At 41.9% G+C, this 25671-nt stretch overlaps 1 protein-coding gene across 1 annotated transcript in view; it reads left to right on the plus strand.

The window, feature by feature from the left end:
* The window catches only part of LOC150077505 (uncharacterized), a 340997-nt gene that overhangs the window by 229304 nt on the left and 86022 nt on the right, over positions 1 to 25671 (plus strand). The window lies entirely within an intron of this gene.

Genomic DNA, 25671 nt, shown 5'->3' on the forward strand with positions numbered 1-25671 from the left:
GTGTCACTCAATTATACTAGCCTTTCCAAAGCCAGGAAAGGATTGCAGCTTTCCGCATAATTACAGGCTAATTTCACTGACCAGCTGTTTAGGCAAAGTCCTGGAAAAAATGGTTCACAGGCGGCTAATGTGGTTCCTGGAAACCAACAACTTGCTAAATAGCAATCAGTACAGGTTTTGAAAGAACCGGTCCACATTAGATGTAATGATAAAAGCAGAAGCAAACATCCGAAATGCCTTCGTAAGGGGACAACATCTGGTCATGATCAATCTCGATATTGAAAAAGCCTTTAATAACACCTGGCGATATGATGTACTTCAAGATCTTCATTCTTTTGGCTTGAGAGGTCATTTACCCCACTTTATACAAAACTTCCTATTCCACAGAACATTTCAGGTTAGATACATGAACAATTTATCCAAATCATTTGAACAAGAGGAGGGTGTTCCTCAGGGGTCCATTCTTAGTCCGACATTATTTGCAATAAGAATTACAAACATGACACAGGATGTACCAAATACAGTAGAATCGCATATGTTCGCTGATGACCTCATTGTTTCTTGTCAATCCCAAACCATGAACACCATTGAAAGACAACTTCAAATTTCCATCGCTAAAATCGAATCATGGGCATTGGAGAATGGCTATTCCCTATCAGAAAGAAATCTAGTGCAATTCATTTTTGTAAAAACGCAAACTTCACCCGGATCCAGAAATATTTTTAAAAAACAACCTGATTCCTGTCACTAACAATTTTCGTCTGTTGGAGTTATATTTAGATAATAAACTTAATTTTGTTTCCCATATTGCTTTCCTTCGAACTACATGTCTTAAAAAACTGAACATCCTAAGAGCAGTCTTTGCCAAGTCCTGGGGTGCTGACAGAAACTCTCTCCTTCATTTCTATAGAGCTTTAATAAGATCACACTTAGATTATGGATCACCTGTCTATGACTCTGCTAGGAAAAGTTCACTATTACGTCCCCTCGACGTGGGCACCTGTACGTGGTGAGGGGACCTCCCAGTGACGCTGCTGGACTTCCAGACTAGCATCACTGGGATCCAACGCCCACAGCCTAGGTTCCGGGCTTACATCAATGGAATCCGGCGTGTTTGCCGTGCGCTGCGACCCATGGAAATTCGGAAAGGGGGATCCTGGTGGTTGAGGGGCCCAGCTTCAATACACCACTTTGGCCCCTGCTTCGACAAGACGGGTGGTCCTGGAAGGCCCGGCTAGGATCAATCGGCTAGTAGGCTCGCCTGCGAGGGTCAACCGTGTCAATGCCATGCCCCTACCTACCCTCATGGTCCGAGGGACAGGATTCAGGCTGGCGGCGGTGCGGGTATAGTGTCTGGGTAGCCTGGCATTCCACTCCCGAGCGCATTTATTGCATGCCGGGTAGTGGGCGTCCCTTTGGGCTCCGTGGTGGGTGGGGAGCATGGGCACTGAACAATTTAAAAATCTTCATGAATCCTGATAAACGTATTCCTTCAGGGGCCCCAACCCGGTCCCTATCTGAAAATAATGACGGAGAGGCAGATAGCATTATTGCTACAAAGAGGCAGGGAACCGAAGTACCATCAGGGCCAGTCCCAAGGTTCCTAATTATGCATTCTACCAATGAGACACCAATTGGTAAAATGTCGCCCTTTTTTATACAAAAAGGGTTAGACGGGTTAGCAGGTTCACCCAAATCAGTTAAGAGGCTTCGCTCTGGAGACCTCTTAATTGAAACTAAAAATGACCAGCAATCTGAACATCTACTCCGAACAACATCAATCGGAGGAATCCCTATAACAGTGACACCACACAGAACACTCAATTCATCGAGGGGTGTCATTTCGGAGTGGGACCTTCTCGACGTAACCGAGGAGGAAATCTGCTCCGAATTAAAACCACAGGGAGTCATTGCAGTCAAGAGAATCACTGCGCAAAGGGATGGAAAAATTGTTAAAACCAGGAGCATTATCCTGACTTTTAACACTCCTAAACATCCTGATGAGATTAAAGCTGGATACATCAACTGTTCAGTGCGTCCATACGTTCCGAACCCTTTACAGTGTTTTAAATGCCAGAAGTATGGACAATCTCAAATGGCCTGCCGTGGAGTCCTTGCATGCGTTCGATGCAGTGCAAAGGACCACGAAACAACAGCATGTTCAGCCGCAAAACCCACCTGCATTAACTGTGAAGGCGAACACCCGGCCTACTCACGAGCATGCCAGAGGTGGAAAGAAGAAAAAGAGATTCAACGGCTGAAGGCAGAGCTTAACATATCATACCAGGAGGCAAGGAAATCGGTCAAGACCCTGAATATCAACAAACCTACCTACGCCCAGAAGGTAGGCACTTAATTTCAAGTCCAAGATCCTCTATCCCTACAACGGGGCATTGACTGTAGAGGAACTGAAAAGAGCCCTCACTCTTTCCAAAGCAAGTGCTGTTGGACCAGATGGCATCCATTATGAAATGATTAAATGTCTTTCACCAAAATCTATGGATTATCTGCTCCTTCTATATAACAGAATCTTTATTGAAGGGCAGTTTCCGGACTCCTGGCGCAAGGCAATCGTTCTTGCCTTTCCTAAGCCGGGAAAGGATCCAAAAGTCACCACCAATTATCGTCCTATTGCTCTGACTAGCTGTCTGTGCAAAATCCTGGAGAGAATGGTCAATTCTCATTTAATATGGTATTTAGAATCAAATGACCTTCTCTCCAGCATCCAGTGCGGCTTCCGAAGGAACCGGTCCACTTTGGACCATCTTATTAGAATGGAAGCATCCATCCGGGATGCTTTCCTAAAACGGGAACACTTGGTGTCGGTGTTCTTTGACATGGAGAAAGCGTATGACAGAACTTGGAGATTTGGCATTTTAAAAGACTTACATAGCCTAGGCCTAAGAGGGCATCTGCCCTTTTTTATTCAAAACTTTTTAGCCAATCGATCGTTCCAAGTTCGTGTGGGATCCTCACTCTCTCGCTCCTTTACCCAAGAGGAGGGAGTACCACAAGGGTCAGTATTAAGTGTCACGCTTTTTGCCATAAAAATAAATTCCATCACAGAACAACTTCCTCCAACTGTAAACAGTGCCCTCTATGTTGATGACTTTAGCATTTTCTGCCAGTCGATCAACATGAGGGTTATTGAAAGAACTGCAGAAAGCCATTGATAGTCTGAATTCCTGGGCACTTGCAAATGGCTTCAGGTTCTCGCCGGAGAAGACAATTTGCGTACACTTTTGTCGCAAGCGTAATCTTCATCCTGAACCCGAATTAAGGCTCGGACAACATGCTATTCCAGTAGCAGCAAACACAAAATTCTTGGGACTCATATTCGATAAAAAACTAACTTTTTTGGATCACATTCGTCAACTCCGCACCAAGTGCATACACGGACTTAATATTCTCCGCTCGCTCTCCTCTACATCTTGGGGAGCAGACCGATGTACCATTCTTCGGCTTTACTGTGCACTAGTGCGATCCAAACTAGATTATGGGTCCCAGGTATATTCCTCAGCCCGAGACAGTGTTCTGCGGTGGCTGGACCCCGTCCATCATCAGGCTATACGCATCGCTACTGGAGCATTTCGAACATCTCCTGTCCAAAGCCTTTACGTCGAAGCAAATGAACCATCTCTGTCTCTTCGACATAAGCAGTTGTCCTTACAGTATGCATTCAAATTAAAATCCCTGCCTGATCATCCCACGTGGCCATCCGTTTTTGAGCCGCGTTGGGGAAATCTCTACAACACCCGTCGGACTGCCAACAAACCTTTTGGTATTCGCATTCAAGGGCTGCTGAATGAGCTGAACTTGACGGTAGACAATGTTGCCCAGTCACCAAGGCAATTCTTTCCACCCTGGCATACTCATTTTCCAATTTGCGACTTCTCCCTTAAGATCTGGGAGAAGGCTACTACACCGCCATCTGTCTACCAGCAACTCTTTGCAGTACATCGACAGCAGTATTCTGACTTTCTGCCAATCTATACAGATGGCTCAAAGTTAGAATGTCATGTGGGATCTGCTGTTGTGTTCCCTCACGAAACAATATCCTATAAGATCCCACAAGAAACTAGCATTTATACTGCAGATTGCATGCAATACAAACAGCCCTAGATCACATTAAAAATTGCGACTACCAGAGGTATATGATTTACTGCGATTCATCGAGCGTGTTACAGGCTCTGGTATCGGTGGGTTTTAACCCTGATCCGATCCTGTCCAGGATCCAGCAGATTCTTTTTTCTCTCGTGGAATTAGAATTCGATATTCGCTTTTGCTGGATCCCAAGCCACATTGGGATCCGGGGAAATGAATCGGCTGATGCTGCTGCCAAATCAGCCATTTCCCTGGATAATCATTGCCTGTCAGTCCCCTATACAGACTACAGGCAAATAATACGTTCCAAACTGCTTTCCCAATGGCAAGATTCTTGGCACGGACAGACCACAAATAAATTACATTAAATCAAGCCTGTAATTTCGCAATGGCAGTCCAGTCTAAGCAGGGTCCGAAGAGAGGAAGTTGTTCTTGCTCGGCTCCGCATAGGTCATAGTCATCTAACTCATTCCTACTTGCTGAGGGTGGATGACCCACCTATGTGCGAGATGTGTAATGTTATTTTAACCGTTCGTCATATTTTAATAGAATGTCCTGTTTTTATAGAAGCCCGACGCTTGTATTTTACCGCTTTTAATAATTTGACTGAGCCATTTACACTCAGTCAGATTATAGGTGACAGACACAATATGTCTGACGTCTTTAATTTTTTACAATCTATTAATTTTTATACAAAGCTCTAAGTTTTATGCTTTTACTATTATACCTTTTTAACACAAATGTTTGACGTGGTAGCCTTGGCTACCAAAATATTTAATAGTATTTTAAAATTTGACTTGGCGCATTATGGCCTTAGCTGCCAATGCGCCATAAAAAAACCAAATCAAATGAAATCACTATTACGTCTGAACACCATACAACGTAGTGCTCTTAGGATAGCTGTGGGAGCCTTCAGAACATCTCCGTTCCACAGCCTGTATATTGAGGCAAATGAACCCCCTTTGCATCTCAGTAGAAAATCCTTATTGTGTAATTATGGAGCAAAAATTCAGTATGCTGAATTATATCACAATAAGCCTAATGAAAACTACCCCGCAGGGATTCGACTGCAAGAACTCATGATCAGTTGGGATATTAAATTTCAGAACATATTCCAAGACCTTGCTACTCCTGAAACTCCCTGGACTGAATTCTCACCTCTCTGCGACAATTTCTTTTTAAGATGGGGAAAATCCTCTCTGGCAAATGTCAACTATCAACAGCTCCTCCACGTGGTGGGGTCGGTAACCTGGGAGAAGGAAGCTCCTCTCCCGGGGCTAAAAGGAGCAACAATGAATTGCGATGAATACCCATCACCAGAGCCAACAGGCTCTCAAAATATTGACAGCCGTAGAAGGGAACATGATCCTAGTCTCGAAAAGAATGAAAACAGATTCTAGCAAACCAGAACCACCAGTTTTTCTGATAATGCATTCATTATCGAATCAACCAGTAAGCAAATTGTCTCCCTTTGTCATTCAAAGATGTTTTGAAAATTCAGAAGGAACACCAAAAATGGTAAAACGACTCCAGTCAGGGGATCTATTATTTGAAACCACTCAAGCAAGACACTCTGAACTGTTATTGAAACTGTCAATTATAAGCGGAATCCCAATCATAGTCACACCGCATAATACACTGAACTCCTCTAAAGGAGTAATAAGTGAGTGGGATTTACTAAACGTCGCCGAAGAGGAAATAGTGAAACACAAGCAAGGCGAATCATGATCCGGAAGGACAATAAACTAGTTCCAACACGAAATATCATATTGACATTCAGTACACCGAATTTACCAAAACTCAGTGAAAGCAGGCTATCTCCACTGCCGAGTCCGGGCATACATTCCAAATCCCTTAAGGTGTTTCAAATGTCAAAAATTCGGTCATTCTCAAACAACATGCAGAGGTGAAATTACATGTCCTAATTGTGGTTCGAAAAATCATTCTCAAACAGATTGTATTGCAAAATCTCCAGAGTGCCCAAATTGTAAGAATGATCACCCAGCTTATTCAAAATCATGTGATCTGTGGAAAATGGATAAAAAATAAAGAAATTTAAGATTGAAAACAAAGTATCATATCAAGAAGCAAGAAGACAAGTCAAGGTAACTATGCCAAAATGCAGCTATGCTACTGCTACCCAAAACTATCAAGCTGTTGCTACCCAAACAGAAGTGTCAATCCCACCTAACACATCCATTGCAGAATGGATGTGTTAAGTGGGATTGATAAAAGTACAGGCACGATCTGTATTTTTGACAAATCAGCCTGCTAACAAACCTGTTTCAATCGACGAAATAAACAATACCCCACTCTCAGTTCCATCTAAAATTACATCAATCGATAAAGCACAAAGGCAACGCGCCACTGAATTGCAACAACCAAATTTAAGCAGCATGGACAGTGAAGCTGTAAATGCACAAGAAGAAACAGTCCTTGATCTTCATGCAGAAGATGACATGGAGATTGGATGTTCATCTACTGGTAGTGATGATGTAGAAGGGAGTACAGAATATGGACGCCCTTATTTTCCAAAAAAGGATAAGATAAAACATGATCGTCAAAAGCAAACTGGCTTCCTCTTACAAGAAACAGATAGAATCATCTTCCCTCTCTAAAACCAAATAATGAAGCACATTGTACAATGGAATTGCAGAGGTTTACAGAGTAATACCTATGATATATATGATTTGATCTCACAATATAATCCGGTAGCCATTTGCTTGCAAGAGACTTACTTAAATCCGCAGGTAACTTATTCGATTAAACATTTTACAGCCTATAGAAAAGATAGAACTTCTTCAAGCTGTGGGGGTGGCATTTTATATATATTTATTATTATTATTATTTTTTTTTGTTTATATTATTTCTATAGTATTCATTATTATTTATATTCTTAAAAATCCCCACTTTGCATCTGACTAGTTATCTCACAGAAGAATTCCGGTCCTGTGGGAGTTCCTATATTAGTGCACTCCTCCTTTGGATTTTTTTTTTTTTTTGCTGTGTGTTCAGAAATGACCAAACACTATTTGCATTAAGTTAGATACAATTTAGTTTATTATACATAAGTACAAATAAAAGATCAAGCAATTCATTACACATTATTCACTTCATATATAGGTACATGGCATGGATGACGTACCTGGTCATTAGGCTCTCCTATCATCATCTTCTTAATATTCGGCAACTAACACATTCCTACGATCAGTTTCACCTAACTCTTTCTTAAATACAATTGACATTTTTTTTTTTTTATTTATTAATCATACTTATCTAGCACAATCCTACATTCTTCTTCATGGTTAACACAATTCTTCTTCTGGAATTTAATGTCCACTTTACACATTATTCTATTCTATTCTCACCCTAACACATTAAAATTACATGTTAATGAAATATACATTGGTTTATTTATTTCTTCATCCTCTTAGGTAAACTTCAGCATTTAGCGACTAATTTCTCTACTTCAGTAATATTATATGAGTAACATACCACTGTACCTGCTTTATAGGTTAACCCGTCCAACATTATTAACTTCCTTCCATTAATTAATTAGCAAATAAACCATAACTAAAATCAATCCTTCGTTAAACTAATTCTACAATATTTCTTTGCTTATCTATACAACATGCACTGAGTTAACTGTATGTTTCCCTAAATCTCACTTAATATTTAACTAATCTTCCCTGCAGTCCTTTGCAATTACGTAGGGGTATATACGTTGTTTAATCACTTACTTCTGGGGATTTGAATCCTACTGCTAATACAATGTTTGGCCTGTGACTTTCCGCTCTGCATCGGGGTCCTTTCCGCTCTGCATTGGTTTGGAAACGCTCTTCTCCGATTCCGGACTGCTTACTTCTGCCAGGAACACTATTCGCTTTGCCGATCATATCCTTCTTTGCTGTGCCGGGTCATTCAATAGGAGTCGCTTCCCATTACTTTATTTCTTTCTGTAGGCTAGAAGACGGTCCGTTGTTCTTCCATAAGCATTATCTCGCTGTCCTCCTTCTAAAAATATCTCTCGGTGGACGCTTTCGGACTTCTAATTTCCATCTCGAGAAAGTTCCCTTTACAGTAACTTAGCTATACTTTACTAACACTATTAGAACTTAGTCAACTCACCATAACTGGTTCTACTGGTGGATTACTTTCGGTGACTGTTTCCCGAGCCTACCTCCGAAAAAAAACTTTAATGATACGTCCGAAAAAAAAACTTTCATCACTCCTTCTAAAACATACCTCTCCGAAAAAAACTTCATCACCCCTTAACTCGCGCGCTCTTGCCTTTTTATTTCCCAAAATTTCGTAACGCCCCTCCCTTTCTCAACCAGTCATTTCTATCTGACCATCATCATCTCCATTCTCATTTGCCTATTCCACATGACAGGACGGTCGAGCTCCTTCCGGTGTAGAAAGGACTTCCGTTTTCCAGTAAATTCTCGATCCTTCTAGAAATGACGAGAAATTTCTGGAGCTCGGAACCCATCCGGAAAACATCTGCGTTTATTTACTTGATTCGTCCCGCCTTATTTTAAAATAACCACACCCGCTCTGTTTGCAGTAAACAAAAACGCTTACACCTGGTACCCCTATTGTAATCTCTGGAGCAGTCCGTCCCTTTTGCCATGCCATCAATTAACCCCCCACTGTTCTGTCTCGTTATCTACACTTGCTGCTTCAGGTAGTGGGCGCTGATTGTATATTTCTTTCTAATGTTTATTTTCACGGTGTATTTGCTTGTACATTAAATTTAACCTTAAATTAATTCCATTAGCGTGAGACCCATTATCTTAGACAATATTTGTGATTTTAAGTGTTTTCTTGTAAGGTCTATAATATCACTCTATCTAGCATTCTTTATTTAATTATATCGATATTTAATTTTACTTGTAAGACTTTGTCTTGCAATCACCAACGCTCGCCAGAAAAATTTATGCATGTGTAAATTTTTCTATACTCATACACCTCTATATCCCCCCGAATTTTTATCCACCGTACACCTATTTACAGATCCCCTTTATATACAACTACTTATGCTACACTATCCTCTGACGCCAAAATCACCTCAATGAAGCCTTCTATAGTCCGTCTTTGGAGTTTTTTGTAAGCGGTACCCTTCCTTGCCGACTCGTCAGGGACACCTCTGCTCCTCCCCCCCTTCGTTCAGTAGTTATTTCTCCAGACTGTGTTTGCACACTGTGCCTCCCTCTTCCTTCCAAAACGTAATCATTTATTATGGGTTTCCTTTGAAAGTAATATCTTTTTAACCTATCTTCGTGTTCGACTCGTTCTTTTCGGGAGTTGCTTATCTGTCTCAACTTATAGGTTACGGGGGAAAGTTTAGGTATCACCCTGAACGGCCCCTTAGCTTGTTTAAGCCATTTTTTTCCTCTTTGTCCCTCATTCTTAATTAAAATCCAGTCCCCTTCATTAATCTGCTTATGTGTCCGTCCCCTATTGGCTTTATCCCTCCTCCTAGCACTATTTCTTAGGCTGGCTTCTTTGGCCATTCCTATAGCGGTCTCGAATCGATCAATTAGCTCTCTCTTGAAATCCTGAATATCATTATATTTCGGCCGGGTGCTGTCATCAGACAAATCCCACGGGAACCTAGGATCGAACCCGAGCAGTAGAAAAGATGGCTTTTCCAAGACACTGCGGTGGATGGCTGTTCTAACTGCAAATAATGCATAGGGAATTTGCTCATCCCAGTTGTCTCACATTCTAATACTAAGATGAGACAACGCTTTCTTTAGTGTTCTGTTTAGTCTCTCGCACATCCCGTTGCATTGAGCCCTATATGGTGCCGTGAATACTCGCTTTATTTTCAGTAACTCACAAACCTGCAACATTAATTCTGATTGAAAAGTCTGCCCGCGATCAGTTAAAATTGTGTCGCTGCACCCGTTCCGACACACCACGTGTTCTAAGTATGCTTTGGCAATAGTTGAAGCAGCCTGATCCTTTAAGGGAATGGCTTCGGGGTACCATGTGAGCATGTCAATCACCGTGAGAATGTACCGATTTCCATTCCTTGTGATGGGTAATGGTCCCACAATATCCATGGAAATTGCCTCAAAAGCTTGATTAGGACTCAGGTGTGCTTGGAGAGGGGCTCTACCCGTGAAGGTGTTCCGCACCTGACATTCGTGACAACAACGGCAAAACTCCCTTACATCCCGATCCAAACACTTCCAATAGTACCGGGTTTCAATCCTCTCCTTTGTTTTTCGGTACCCCATATGCCCAGCCATAGGATGAGAGTGATATCTTCTTAATATCCACTCTATCATCTTCCTTGGGGCTACAACTCTTCCCCCAGCTCCTTTCTCCCTTGATCCGGTCGTCCCATATCGGAGGATACCTTCACCATCCAACTTCAAACGGTCGTTTTCCCCCCCTCTGTCCTTACTGTTACTACCGCTCTCTAGTTCCAGGTTTCGTATGATTGTTCTTAGTTCGGAATCTTCCCTTTGTGCCTTGTGTACGCGATACCTTTCCCAATTGTCCTCTCTACAGGTTTCAGTGCCTCCCTTGTGATTTATCCCTAATACGTGGACCGGTTTTGGGCCCCCCTGTTCTTCCTCCTGATGGTCGTATTCTGCCCTGCTCAAAAAATCCGCCACCACATTTTGTGACCCCGGTATGTACTGCACTTCTATGTCGTACTCTTGCAGTGCTGTGCTCCACCTGACTAGCCTGTCATTCTTGTCCTTTATGTCCCGCAGAATTCTTAGCGGTTGGTGATCAGACAGCAGAATTCTTAGCGGTTGGTGATCAGACAGAACGATCACTTTACGTCCGTATAGAAGAAATCTAAATTTCTTCACTGCGAAAACGATTGCTAGAGCTTCCTTTTCACAGGTGGCATAGTTTCTCTCATGTCTACTCAGAGGCCGACTACAGTAGCCTATTGGCTGCCTGCCTCCATCCATTTCTTGCTCTAGCACTCCCGCTATAGTCTCCTTAGAGGCATCACAAACCAGAAAAATGGCTCTGAGGGGCTTGGGTGTGCTAGCAGAGGTCTCTGTGTTAGGGCTCCCTTTAGGGTTCCGAACGCCTGTGCTGCCTGCTCATCCCATACGAACCTCTGCCTCTTTTTGGTTAAAGCGGTTAAAGACCTCATTATCTCTGCTCCATTCCTTATGTATCGCCTGTAATAATTTGCGATACCGAGCACTCTCCTCACTTCTTTCACTGTGCAAGGGGGCTTTAAGTTTTGAATGGCTTCTATATTTTTCTGGTTTGGCTTTATTCCTTCTGCAGAGATTGTGTGCCCCAGATATTCGATCTCCGGGATCAAAAATTGGCACTTTGACGCTTTCAGAGATAGGTTAGCGTCAGTCAGTCTTTGGAAAACATCCTCTAACAGCTCTCTGTGCTCCTCTAACGTGGAGGAATAAATCAGAACGTCATCTATGAAGCACATGACCCCTCTATCTAGTAGGTCCGCGAAAATAGTGCTCATAACGCACTGAAAAGAGGCAGCAGAATTTCGGGCCCCCTGGGGCTTTCTGGCCATTTGATATTTTCCAAAAGGGGTTTGAAAAGCAAAGTATCTCTTGTGCTCAGGGTGTAGTGGTATCTGATAATAACCTGAGTTCAGATCCAGTTTAGAGAAATACACTGCCCCCTTTAGACTGCTCATAATCTCCGACACATTTGGCATGGGGAAATCAATAGGTTTAGTGACTTGGTTAATTTTTCTAAGGTCTAGCACTATCCTAATTCCCCCTTCAGATTTTTTCACGACTACCAGTGGACTATTCCATTTGGATTGTGACCTTTCTATAATTCCGGCCCTTTCCATCAGAGAGATCTCTTCTCTTAGCTTTGGGATCTGGGCTTGGGGGGCCCCGAGTGCCAAGCGAGTGATCTAGCGATTTACAAAGCGAATTTGAAAGCGTTTTTCTAAAGAGAAGTTGATAAAGAGATTTCCAAAGGCTTTACTTTCAAAGTTATTTATTTTCTGGCTCTTTGTAAATAAAGAAAGAAGCCTCCTACAAGAAAGGAAAGACACCTTTCTTTTGTATATATAACTACTTTTCTAACACACTAACCACTAACCTTTTATCGCTTGGTCACTGGTGGCACCGCTCCTGCCTCCACGTGGCGGGGCCGGTAACCTGGGGGATAAATCAACCCTCGGGGCTAAAAGGAGCAGAAATGGAAACGAATGAATTTCCACGTCTAGAGCCCAAGAGTGCTCAACATGACAATCGTGAACCCGACCATGACTTCACTACCTCGAAGAGAATGAAAAAAGATGCAGGCAGACAGGAATCACCAGCCTTCCTGATTATCCATTCTTTGCGGCTCAGCCTGTTAGCAAGCTCTCCCCTTTCATCATCCAACGATGCCTTGAACATGCAGCATCATCACCAAAAATGGTGAAACGTCTCCAATCCGGGGACTTGCTAATAGAGACTTCTCTCCCAAGACACTCTGAACAACTACTGAAACTCACTACTTTAAGCGGAATTCCAATACAAGTCACTCCACATAACACCCTGAATTCATCCAAAGGAGTGATTACTGAGTGGGATCTACTGAACGTGTCTGAAGAAGAAATAGTACAAGAACTAAAGACACAAAATGTAACTCATGCAAAAAGAATCATGATACGAAAAGATGGTACCTTAGTCCCAACACGTAACATAATTCTAACTTTCAATACACCGAATCTACCAGCATCAGTCAAAGCAGGTTACTTGAATTGCCGTGTTCGACCCTTTATCCCAAATCCCCTAAGATGCTACAAATGCCAGAAATTTGGTCACTCCCAGACAGCATGCCGTGGCGTTCCAACATGTCCAAACTGTGGCTCCACAACTCATACCCAGTTAGAATGCAAAGCACAAACTCCACAGTGTCCTAATTGCAGGGGAAGCCATCCAGCATACTCTAAAGAATGTGATCTCTGGAAGATAGGCAAAAAAATTCAAAAATATAAGACTGAAAATAAAGTCTCCTATCAAGAAGCTAGGAAACAAATTAAACTAATCATGCCAAATAGCTCTTATGCCTCGATTATCCACTCTCACCATTCAGTAGCATGTCAGACAGAAGTGTCACTCTCTCCAGATAAATCGATTGCAGACTGGGCTCGATCAGTTCTATCGACCCAGCCTACATCAAAGCCAAACACAGTTGATCAAAGTATGAATACACCTATCACAGTTCCAACCCAAATCATAACCCAAGGTAAAGTAACAGAAAAACCTCAAAAATCAGATCCTGTCGAGGTTAATCAACCACCCTCAACAAGGATGGATACTGACGATATGACGACTCAAGACCTTCTTGAATTACATGCAGATGATGAAATGGAAGATAGCAATAATTCAACACTCCCCAACTTCCCCAGAAAAGAAAAACCTAAGCTGGATCGTCACAAACGGCCCACTTATAAAAAGCAGTCAGATTCATCTCCCTCTTTCAAATCCAAATAATGGAACAGATCATCCAATGGAACTGTAGAGGCCTTCGCAGCAACATCGATGATATCCATGAATTAATTCACCAATACCGACCTCTTGCAATGTGCTTGCAGGAAACGAATTTGACACCTCAGAACTCAATCAAAATCAAAAATTATACCTTGTTTAGACAAGACAGAGCTGGCTCTAACAGTGCTCACGGAGGAGTAGCAATACTCGTGGATTCAAGCATCCCCTCCAGACGCATCCATTTACAAACCTCCGGCCCCGAGTGCCAAGCGTTTCTAGTGATCAGGCGATTTCTGTGCAATTCTAAAGCGATTCATAAAGTGAAAGAGTGTTAGATATATCAAGAGTTTAAAGTTAATTCTCTTCTGTAAATATATATAGTTACTGAAAAGTATCAGTGTAAAGGTTCCTAAGAAAGGAAAGTCACCTTTCTTTTATATATATTCTAGTCCTACTAACCACTAATCTACTTCCGCTTGGTCACTAGGTGGCACCGCTCCTGCCTCCCCGTGGCGGGGCCGGAAACCTGGGAGGAAAAGCTCTCACTCTGGGCCAAAAGGAGCAAACATGAATGACTCAAACATTACCACGAATCCCAAAGATCTGACTCCTTTGAGTCGGAAAAATGAGGACAATGTGACTACTGCAACCAAAAGGCAAAAAAAGGAAATAGCATCACTTAATGCACCTACCTTTATTGTCTTTAATTCTACGACAGAACAGCCATTAGGAAAATTGTCGCCATTCGTCATCCAGAAATGTTTAGAAAGTGTGGCTGGAACACCAAAAAATGTTAAGCGACTAAAATCAGGCGACATTCTAGTCGAGACAGCAAATGCCAAACACGCAGAAAGACTGCTTCAAATGAAAACATTTGGTGGGATCCCAGTAAAGGTCTCTCCCCATAATACGCTAAATACATCGAAAGGAGTAATTTCTGAGTGGGACCTTATCAGCGTCTCCGAAGAAGAAATTAAAAATGAACTTGAAAATCAAGGCGTTATAGCTGTGAGAAGGATTAAAATTACAAGAGATGGGACACTTATCCCAACCAGAACTATCATACTAACGTTCAACACTCCTAAACCACCTACAACTGTGAAGGCCGGATATCTAAATTGTAACATCAGACCATACATTCCAAATCCTCTCCGCTGCTTTAAATGCCAAAAGTATGGTCATTCACAAATGGCATGCCGTGGTGTAGCTATCTGTTCCAACTGCGGGTCCCAGGATCACAGCAATCAGAACTGTTCATCCGAGAAACCGAAATGTCCAAACTGCAAGGGAGACCATTCTGCCTATTCCAAGAATTGTGAATATTGGAAAAGAGAAAAGCAGATTCAGCGGTATAAAGTGGAACATTCTGTCACATACCAAGAAGCTAAGAGAACTATACACCCGACTATCTTAAACAGACCTTCCTACGCGCAGGTCATAACGAATTGTCGTACAATAGAAACCCAAACAGATTTTACAATTCCTCCAAAGAAATCTATCTCAGACTGGGCACGAGCACTACTCACAATTTCCCAGCCAAAACATCAAGAGAAACTCACCAACACACCACTTTCCGTGCCTCCCGATAAGAAACACTCAGAATCGAAAGCACCTCAAGGAAAACATAATGTCATAAGTCAGAAAGCAACCGAACAAATGGAGACAGAAGCAACCAACCAAGCAGATGAACCAGTATTAGAGATTTTCGCGGAAGACGATATGGACACCGGAAAACCATATTTCCCGAAAAAGGAAAAACCAACGTGTGAAAGACTTAAAACAGCATCTAGGAAACAGACCGAAAACCTCTCCAAAATCAAATAATGAAAACCATAATCCAGTGGAATTGTAGAGGACTCCGCACTAACATAGGTGATATATATGACCTGATTACACAGTATGCACCATTATGTCTTTGCTTACAAGAAACCTACCTCAGACCTCAAGACTCTACCTTAATAAAGAACTATACAGCATACCGAAAGGACAGAGTAACAGGTGGCACAACCCATGGTGGTGTGGCAATACTAATAAATTCTCGCATTCCTTCCCAGATTGTCCCGCTAAACACAACCCTTGAAGCGATTGCAGTACGCATAGCCGCTAGATCCCTCATAACAGTAATAACAATTTATGTTCCACCAAACCAAAATTTATTACAACAGGACTTAGAAGACATTGTAAGGCAGTTGCCAACCCCCTTCTGTACACTAGGCGACCTCAATGGGCATAGCCCTGTGTGGGGTAACACAACCACAGATCGGAGAGGAAAACAAATTGAAAAATGGATAGACGAGAATGATTTAACTTTGTTGAACGACGGCACACATACTTATACACATCTTCCATCAGGAAATACTACAGCTATAGACCTGTCTATATGTTCTCCAATACTATTTCCAAGACTTGATTGGTCAGTGCACAGTGATCCTCTCAGCAGTGATCACTATCCAATAATCATCACCATGGCACTAGGAACCACATGCAAGTCACGCAAAACTCCCAGATGGAAAATAAATGAAGCAGATTGGGAAACTTATAAAACATTAGCAAAACTAAATGTTGATACCATCAAGCAAAAACCGTTAGATGCAGCAGTACAATATATAACAAATAAAATAATTCAAGCTGCTGAACACTCTATCCCAAAAACATCGTCTCACTTTCCAACACATCCAAAATCATGGTGGAATGCAGAATGTGCGCAGACTAAGAAAGAGCGAAACAAAACCTGGAATACTTTTCGCAGATATCCAACTTTAGAGAACCTCATATTGTTCAAGAAGGCACGGGCAAGAGCCAGATATATTAGGCGGGCCAGTAGGAAAGAATCCTGGATAAAATTTGCATCTACATTAACAAGTTCCACACCATCTAAAACTGTCTGGAATAAAATTAACAAAATGAGTGGCAGATACCCGATTACCCCAACTCCGATCCTAAACTGGAATGGACAAGTCACTGCAGAGCCATCAGAAATAGCCAATGCACTGGGCGAAACCTTCGCCAGAATATCAGCGACCACTTCATATACTCCCAGTTTTCAAATATACAAGGCAAGAATGGAAAGACATAAACTGAATTTTTCCACAAGAAATAATGAAGAGTACAACCTACCCTTAACATTCTACGAATTGAAACACGCTCTATCCCAGACAAAGCAAAGTGCTGTAGGTCCAGACCAAATCCACTATATGATGTTAAAACAACTCGATGATCAATCCCAAATGGCATTACTAGAACTATATAACAGAATCTTCTTAGAAAACCAATTTCCAGACAGTTGGCGTCATGCAATAATTCTTGCTTTCCCAAAATCGGGGAAAGACCTCTCTGACCCACGCAACTACCGTCCAATTGCTCTAACCAGTTGCCTGGGAAAAGTTATGGAGAAAATTATCAATGCTCGTCTAACATGGTTTTTGAACAGAAATAACCTCCTCAATCCAGCACAGCATGGTTTCAGAAAAAATCGTTCAACACTAGATTTACTGATCAAATTAGAAAACAGTGTGCGGAATGCCTTTATCCGAAAAGAGCACCACGTAATGATATGTTTCGACATAGAAAAAGCTTACGATACTGCGTGGCGTTATGGAATTATTCAAAACCTATACCACCTTGGATTACGTGGACATCTTCCTAAATATATTCAAAATTTCATACTCCACAGGTCATTTCAAGTTAGATTGCAGAATACTCTTTCAAAAGTTTTCACCCAAGAAGAGGGTGTACCTCAGGGGTCTGTGCTTAGCACAACCCTCTTTGCTATCAAAATAAACTCCATAACTGAGCATATACCAAAACCTATTGATACCGCTTTATACGTTGATGATTTCAGTATGTCCTATCATTCTCAGAGTATGCGAACAATAGAACGGCAGTTACAGGGAGCAATAAATAAAATAAGTCAATGGGCACAAACAAATGGCTTCCGGTTTTCCACACAGAAAACTGCATGTATACACTTCTGTAGGAAACGAAACCTACACCCAGATCCTGAACTTAAACTAGATGGATATATGATCCCAGTTGTACCAAACATAAGATTCTTAGGACTTCTCTTAGATAAAAAACTGACATTCCTTGAACATATTAAGCAACTAAGACATTCTTGCATCACGAAGTTAAATCTACTCAAAGTTCTCTCCGCAACAACTTGGGGTGCAGATCGACAGACACTACTTAAACTTTATCGAGCAATAGTGCGTTCCAAGCTGGACTATGGAGCACCAGTTTACGACTCTGCAAGACCAAGTGCACTGAGATGGTTAGATCCCATACACCACAGTGCACTCCGTATAGCACTTGGAGCTTTTCGCACTTCACCTGTACAAAGCCTATATGCAGAAGCCCATGAACCTTCACTACAACTTAGACGACAGAACTTATTATTACACTATGCTGCAAAGATAAAATCCATCACCGACCATCCAAATAGAGAGGTTCTGTTTTCATCGTACTTGGAAAATGTATACCAAGCCCATCCACGAATAAACCGCCCTTCCAACATCCGACTAAAAGATTTACTGTTATGCCGAGAGCTTAATTATGATAGCATAGCTACCACGACTACACACATTATTCCACCATGGATCATAATTCAACCTGTGTGTGACCTGCATTTCCAATCTTGGGGGAAAACAAATCTCCCGAGAACAAACTACCAGCAACTACATGCAGCATACAAAGAAAAATATGAACATTCAACTTTCATATACACAGATGGCTCAAAAACAGAAACTTGTGTAGGAGCTGCGATTCACTCTGAAGACTGTACTCTCATCCAACAACTTCCAAAAGAATGCAGCATCTTTACAGCAGAATTACAAGCCATTTTGATGGCCGTAAACAAAATTAAACATGAACAGATAGCAGACAGCATAATTTTCACGGACTCGCTTAGCTCTGTCATTGCTTTACAGAATGCCAATACTAAAGCACACCCAGTTTTACAACAGGTACAATATACAGTATCTAAGCTATTGCAAAATAATCACAAGATCAGTTTCTGTTGGATTCCAGGCCACACAGGAATAACTGGGAATGAAAAAGCAGATAAAGCGGCAAGAGAAGCTGCTACCTCTTACTATGCATTCCGCTCAATACCATATACCGATTACAAGTCGTTAATCCACCAAAGCAGTTTAAAACAATGGCAACAACATTGGAAAGATCAAAGTAACAACAAACTTCGTGTAATTAAACAAACACTCCGACCATGGACTACCAGTTGTCGATCCAACAGACACGAAGAAGTGATCCTTGCTCGATTGCGAATTGGGCATACCCATATGACCCATTCTTACCTACTCAGAGGTGAAGACCCTCCTCAGTGCCAAAACTGTCAAGTTCCACTCACTGTACATCACTTCATGGTGAACTGTCCAAGATTTACTTCAGAACGTATAAAAGCCTTTCAAATAACCACGAACGCACAAAACAACCTAACGCTCAAAACAATTTTAGATAACCGGCCAAATATTACCGACGTTTTCTTTTTCCTTAAGTTAATCGGATACTACCAATACATATAAAAATAAATAGTATAACATTTACCAAAAAGTTACGTAATTATAAAATAAAATCTTGGCTTCCCATCTGAACAACATAATAAAAAATGTCGAAATATGAAACTCTAACCTAGATTAGGCGCATTATAGCCTAAGCTGCTCTTGCGCCAATAGCTCTCAAACAACAACAACAACAACAACTACAAACCTCCTTAGAAGCTGTTGCCACTCGCGTTGTAAATGGTATTACACTGACACTGGTTTCTATCTATCTTCCACCAAATCATCAATATACCATTCAAGAAATCGAAGATCTTGTCTTGCAGTTACCATCTCCCTTTTGTATCCTAGGAGACTTTAATGCCCACCATCCAATATGGGGTTCCCCTATATCAGACAAACGAGGGAAGCTTATTGAAATGTTGATAGACAGGCAAAATTTAACTTTACTAAATACTGGCACTCCCACATATATCCATCTCCCTACAGGTTCAACTTCTACAATAGACCTTACCATTTGTTCCCCAATCCTCTTTCCAAGTATAGAGTGGGTAACTCTAAGCGATCCTTATAGCAGTGATCACTATCCCATAATCTGCAAAATTCAAACATCCTGTTCCTTCCCAACAGAAAATCCAATGAAATGGAAATTTTCAAGAGCTGACTGGACAAAATACAGAACGCACATATCATTTGACAACTACATTATTCAGTCCTGTTCCATCGACAGTGTTACTGAGCACATCACAAATCAATTCTGACAGCCGCATCCGCTACCATTCCTCAATATCAAGTAAGAAATAGACGAAAAACAAATTATTGGTGAAATGAAGACTGCAACCATGCGAAAAAAGAGAAAAACAAAGCGTGGAACATTTTCCGCAAACACCCAACCACCTCCAATCTTATTAGTTATAAACGTCTTAGAGCAAAAGCTCGTTACATCAGACGTAAAGCGAAAAAAGAAAATTGGATTAAATTCGCCTCGTCAGTAAATAAAAATACTGATATTAGATTAATCTGGAGAAAAATAAAATGTTTAAACAGTAAATCCCCTCCTTTATCCACCCCACTAATGAACTGGAATGGACAGGAGCTTTCTACCCCTGCAGAAATATCAAATGCACTGGGAACCACATTTTCTCAGTTGTCCTCTTATGTCGCCTATGATCAAACATTTCAAAAACTTAAAAACAATTGCAGAGAAATCCAGACTAAATTTCACTGACAATTCCGCTTTACCTTATAATAAACCATTTACCATGCTTGAGCTGCAACAATCCCTTAACAACTCAAGAAACAGTGCTGCTGGCCCAGATGGGATATACTATGTAATGTTGCGAAATTTGGATCAGAGATCACTCTCATTACTGCTCATATTTTTCAATCGTATTTTTTCCGAACATGCCTTCCCAAGTTCCTGGAGTCATTCCTATGTACTAGCAATTGCAAAGCCCGGCAAAGACCATTCTGTTCCGCAAAATTACAGACCAATATCCCTTACCAGCTGTCTAAGCAAAACCCTAGAGAAAATGTTACATCGCCGTCTCACTTGGTTCCTAGAGTCCCAAAACTTGATTAACAACAACCAATTTGGATTCCGCAAAAATCGATCTTCATTGGATCTCATGATCAAAACCGAGACAAACATTAGAAATGCTTTCGTCAAGAAGGAACATCTCGTTATGGTCTGTCTTGATGTTGAGAAAGCCTTTGACACTACATGGCGATTCGGCCTCTTAAACGATCTGCATTCTCTTGGCCTGAGAGGTAATCTACCATACTTTATCAAAAATTTTCTACATCAGAGATCCTTTCAAGTTCGTTACCGGGGAACCCTCTCTAAGATCTTTACCCAAGAAGAAGGAATTCCGCAAGGGTCGGTTCTCAGTGCCACTTTATTTGCAATGAGAATGAATCACATAATTGAACTCATTCCGAAAACTGTAGATTCCTACCTCTTTGCAGACGATCTCTCAATATCCTGTCATTCTCAAAACATGCATTATATTGAACGCCAGCTACAAATATCAATTAATCGCATCCTGACATGGATGACACAAAATGGTTATAGACTATCTAGCCAGAAATCTGCTGCCATACACTTCTGTAACAGACGCAATATGCATCCTGAACCCGAGCTCCACTTGAATAACCATCCTCTTCCCATAGCTAATTGTATTCGTTTACTGGGATTATTTTTGGACAGCAAGTTAAACTTCCAAAAACACGTTGAATATCTCCGGACAAACTGTCAAAAGAAACTGAACATACTCAGAGTTTTATCAGCGACAACATGGGGAGCAGATCGTTACACCCTGCTTCACCTATACAGAAATTTGAAGCACATAAATCTGTATGATAGACTGTGATCAAAGTGACAAACAAATCCTGAATAGGCACAATATGGCCCAAGAGGCCCTTGTGCCAAAAAACCCCAATACAACAACAACAACCTATACAGAACCATAATTAGATCACGCCTGGACTACGGGGCGCCTGTCTTCGATTCTGCTAGGGAGAGTGTTTTATCTCGCCTCAACCCTATCCAACATTCAGCTCTTAGATCAGCATTAGGTGCGTTCAGAACATCTCCAGTGCAAAGTTTATATATCGAAGCCCATGAACCTCCTCTAAATATCAGGAGAAAGATGTTGCTGTTAAACTATGCAATCAAGATCCACAGCCAGGTAACCCATCCAAATTGGTCAATACTTCATGATCCGCTGTATATGACCCTGTATAGAAACAAACCACAGACAGTTCGGCCCGCTGGTATTAGGCTAAAACATCTAACAGAAGATTGGGATATACACTTCGATAAAATCTTGCAAGATCCTATAGATCCTGACCCTCCATGGTCGGTCATCACGGCATGTTGTGACAAGTATTTCCATCAGTGGGATAAACACTCTCTATCAGACTTTACCATCCAACAGCTGCACACTGAACATGCTCAACATTATCCTGACTTCGCTAAAATATATACAGATGGATCGAAATCCGAGAGTGGATCGGGTGCAGCAGTGGTGCTCCCTGATAAAATAGTTTCTCAATCTCTTCCGACAGAGTGTAGTAGCTACACAACTGAATTATTTGCCATAAAGCTTGCATTAGAAAATGTCTTCCATATGTCAATTCAAAAGAGCATAATATACACAGACTCGCAAGGTTCCGTATTAGCATTGCAAAACAATTCCCCACCTACTCATCTGATATTAAAGCTCATCAAAACACAGTTAATACGTCTTAGAGAGCATCAGCAAAAGATTATCTTCTGCTGGATCCCAGGCCATACCGGTATACCAGGGAATGAAATTGCAGATGATGCTGCCAAAAATCCATCCAGCCCAGCCCCAACGAATTCTCTAGTACCCGTCTCAGATTATAAAATGAATATACAAAGAATATGTAAAGATCAATGGACTCTTCAGTGGCAAACACAATTCCATAATAAACTATTCCAAATAAAACCCTTACCAAAATTATGGACTTCTAGCTCTATAGCAAATAGACAACAAGAAGTAATTCTAGCCAGAGCCAGAATTGGACATACTCATTTAACCCATCTGTTTCTTTTGTCAGGAAATGATCCTCCCCAGTGTAATCATCGTCATACACCACTCACAGTCAAACACATACTTCTGGACTGTACGCTATATAATAATGCTCGACTAATGTCTTTCAAATCTCTGTCAAATTTAAAGGAACCTTTGTCACTTCGCCATATCATAGGTGAAAATTCAAATCTTGCAGAATTCTTCTCCTTTCTAAAACGAATAAGATTGTATAACCGTATTTAACTGCTTCTAAGTCAACAAACACAGACTGTATGCATCACTTCCATAAGTGCAATATGGCCTCAGTAGCCATTGCACTTTAAACCCCAACAACAACAACAGCAGATGGGCTTGGGGAATTCGGTACTGCGGCGTGAAGATGGGGTTATCCTGGGTTATACGCCAGACTGCCAATCAACCTTTCGGTATTCGTATCCAAAGGCTACTCAACGATTTGAACATCACATTAGACAATGTTGCCCCATCACCAGGGCAACCTTTTCCACCCTGGCATGCTCGTGTCCCAAACTGCAACTTCTCCCTTAACAATTGGAGAAAGGACAATACTTCGTCCACCGTCTACCTGCAGCTCTTTTCAGCTGATCGCTCCGAACATGCTGACTTCTTGCCCATCTACACAGATGGCTCGAAGTCAGAAATGTCTGTTGGATCTGCAGCTGTTTTCCCAGATACCACGGTATCTGAGCAGATCTCCAACGAATGCAGTGTGTTCACTGCAGAGCTGCATGCAGTTGAGCTAGCCTTAGATCGCATACGAACCACCCACCACAAAAAATATATTGTATATACCGATTCTCTGAGTTCATTGCGGGCTTTATCATCGATGAGGTTCAACCCTCATCCTGTCCTCACTCGGATACAGCAGAAGCTGCACTTCCTTGTACAATCTCGATTTGATGTTCGTTTCTGCTGGATCCCAGGCCACATTGGGATCTCAGGAAATGATTTGGCAGACACTGCAGCCAAATCAGCAAACCTATTTAACTCTTGCCTGTTAGTCCCCTATACAGACTACAGGTCGGTAATTCGAAAGAAACTGGTATCCCAATGGCAACAATCATGGCATGGACAGATTACAAACAAGTTATATGAGATTAAGCCTGTAATTGAACATTGGCAGTCTAGTCTGCGCAGGAACCGAAAAGAGGAAGTTGTTCTATCTCGGCTCCGCATAGGACATTGTCACTTGACACACTGCTATCTGCTGAGGGCAGACGATCGTCCTATGTGTAGAAATTGTGACACCATTTTAACAGTCCGTCATATTTTAATTGAATGTCCGTCCTTTTATAATGACCGCCGTTTATGTTTTAGCCATCTGTCTGAACCTTATACACTCAGACAGGTTTTATCGGACAATGACAACGTGTCAGCTATTTTTAAGTTTTTACAACTTATTAATCTAAATAATTCTATTTAAAATATTTTTATCGTTTTATGCTATATGAACGATTTATATCGTATATTCTTTTAAAATAATATACAAATAATTTTAATATTATATTCTACATCTTTTTGACTTGGCGCATTATAGCCTTAGATGCTAATGCGCCATAAAACAAACAAACAAACAAACAAACAAAATCCTGGGTTACATGAACCTCGTGCTTGGTCAAATTAGTAGAGCCCAGCTCGGATACCCTTTCGGTAAACAAATGCCCATATTCGCTTATCAGATTCCTTAATTCTGCAGGCCAATTGGGTCTTTCCCGAACCCTGCCTACGTCCCTACTTTCTTGAGCCACGCATGTCTCTATCTCCCTAGTGATCCCCGTGATACCTGAGACCGGTGAACTGACCCCTTGGTTGAACAGTAACTTATTTTTCCTCAGGTCTATAACGCATCCAGCCTCCCTTAACAGGTCTATCCCCACTATCACATCGTATCCAGCGCTTATTATTCCCGGAGCTACTAGAAACTGATAGCTCACTACTTCGCTTCCCTTGCCTAGTGCTGCATCCTCTGTTACTAAATATTTTGTTGGCCAATCGCCCCGGGTTATACCCTTCAAGGTGTATTCCTCGCAGGCTCGTACATTGTTCTCTCCCCGGATGTCCCTGTATTTTAAAAAAGAAATTCCATGTCATTCGTGACCGGGTATCTCCGCTGTCAATGAGCATCCGGTTATCCACCCCGCCTATGCTGCCGTCTACGTAAAATAGTGTATCGTTGCTTGAATTACTCTTTACGGACTCTGTGTATGCCCTTTTTGGGATAAAGCTTCGCTTTATGCCTATTTGGTCCCCCACGTTGGGCCTCTCTGACGGACCTTTTTAGTTTAAAGCTGGCCTTCCTATAAGTTGTGCGTCCTTCCCCCCCTCCGTTGGTCTGAGTGTATAGGCCTACTTTGGTCGCAATATTCTCCCCTTTCCCAGTCATTCCCCTCGACGTGGGCACCTGTACGTGGTGAGGGGACCTCCCAGTGATGCTGCTGGATTTCCAGATTAGCATCACTGGAATCCAATGCCCATACCTTGGTTCCAGGGTTACACCATTGGAATCCGGCGTGTGCAGCCGTGCGCCGCGACCCGTGGAAGCGGAAAGGGGGATCCTGGTGGTTGTGGGGCCCAGCCTTAATACACCACTTTGGCCCCTGCTTCGACGAGACGGGTGGTCCCGGACCGGCTCAACTGGGATCAATCGGCGGGTGGTTTTATACTGCTAGGGTCAACTGCGTTCCAATAAGTCTCCCTCCCTATGGTCCTGGGATGGAATAAAGACTTATTGGTAACGTGGGTATGGTGTTCTAAGCGAACTCGGCGTCCCATTCGTGTACGCAGTACCTGCTAGTTCACGAGTGGGCGCCCCCTCGTAGGGCTCCATGGTGGGTGAGGTACTTAGGCATCAGACATTTTCTCTTTACTCCTATGAGTAATTCAAATCCCATTTCTTCTGGGGCCCCAACAAGGCCCCTACCTAATCGAGATCATGAAGCAGAAAACACCTCTGCAAAAACAGCCAGAACTGAGGATACACCACCATTAGTGACACCGCTTTTCCTCATTCTCCATTCCACC

Source organism: Mastigoproctus giganteus, chromosome 12 (genome assembly GCF_048544385.1).
Source record: "Mastigoproctus giganteus isolate SK-2022 chromosome 12, ASM4854438v1, whole genome shotgun sequence".
Lineage (NCBI taxonomy): Eukaryota > Metazoa > Arthropoda > Arachnida > Uropygi > Thelyphonidae > Mastigoproctus > Mastigoproctus giganteus.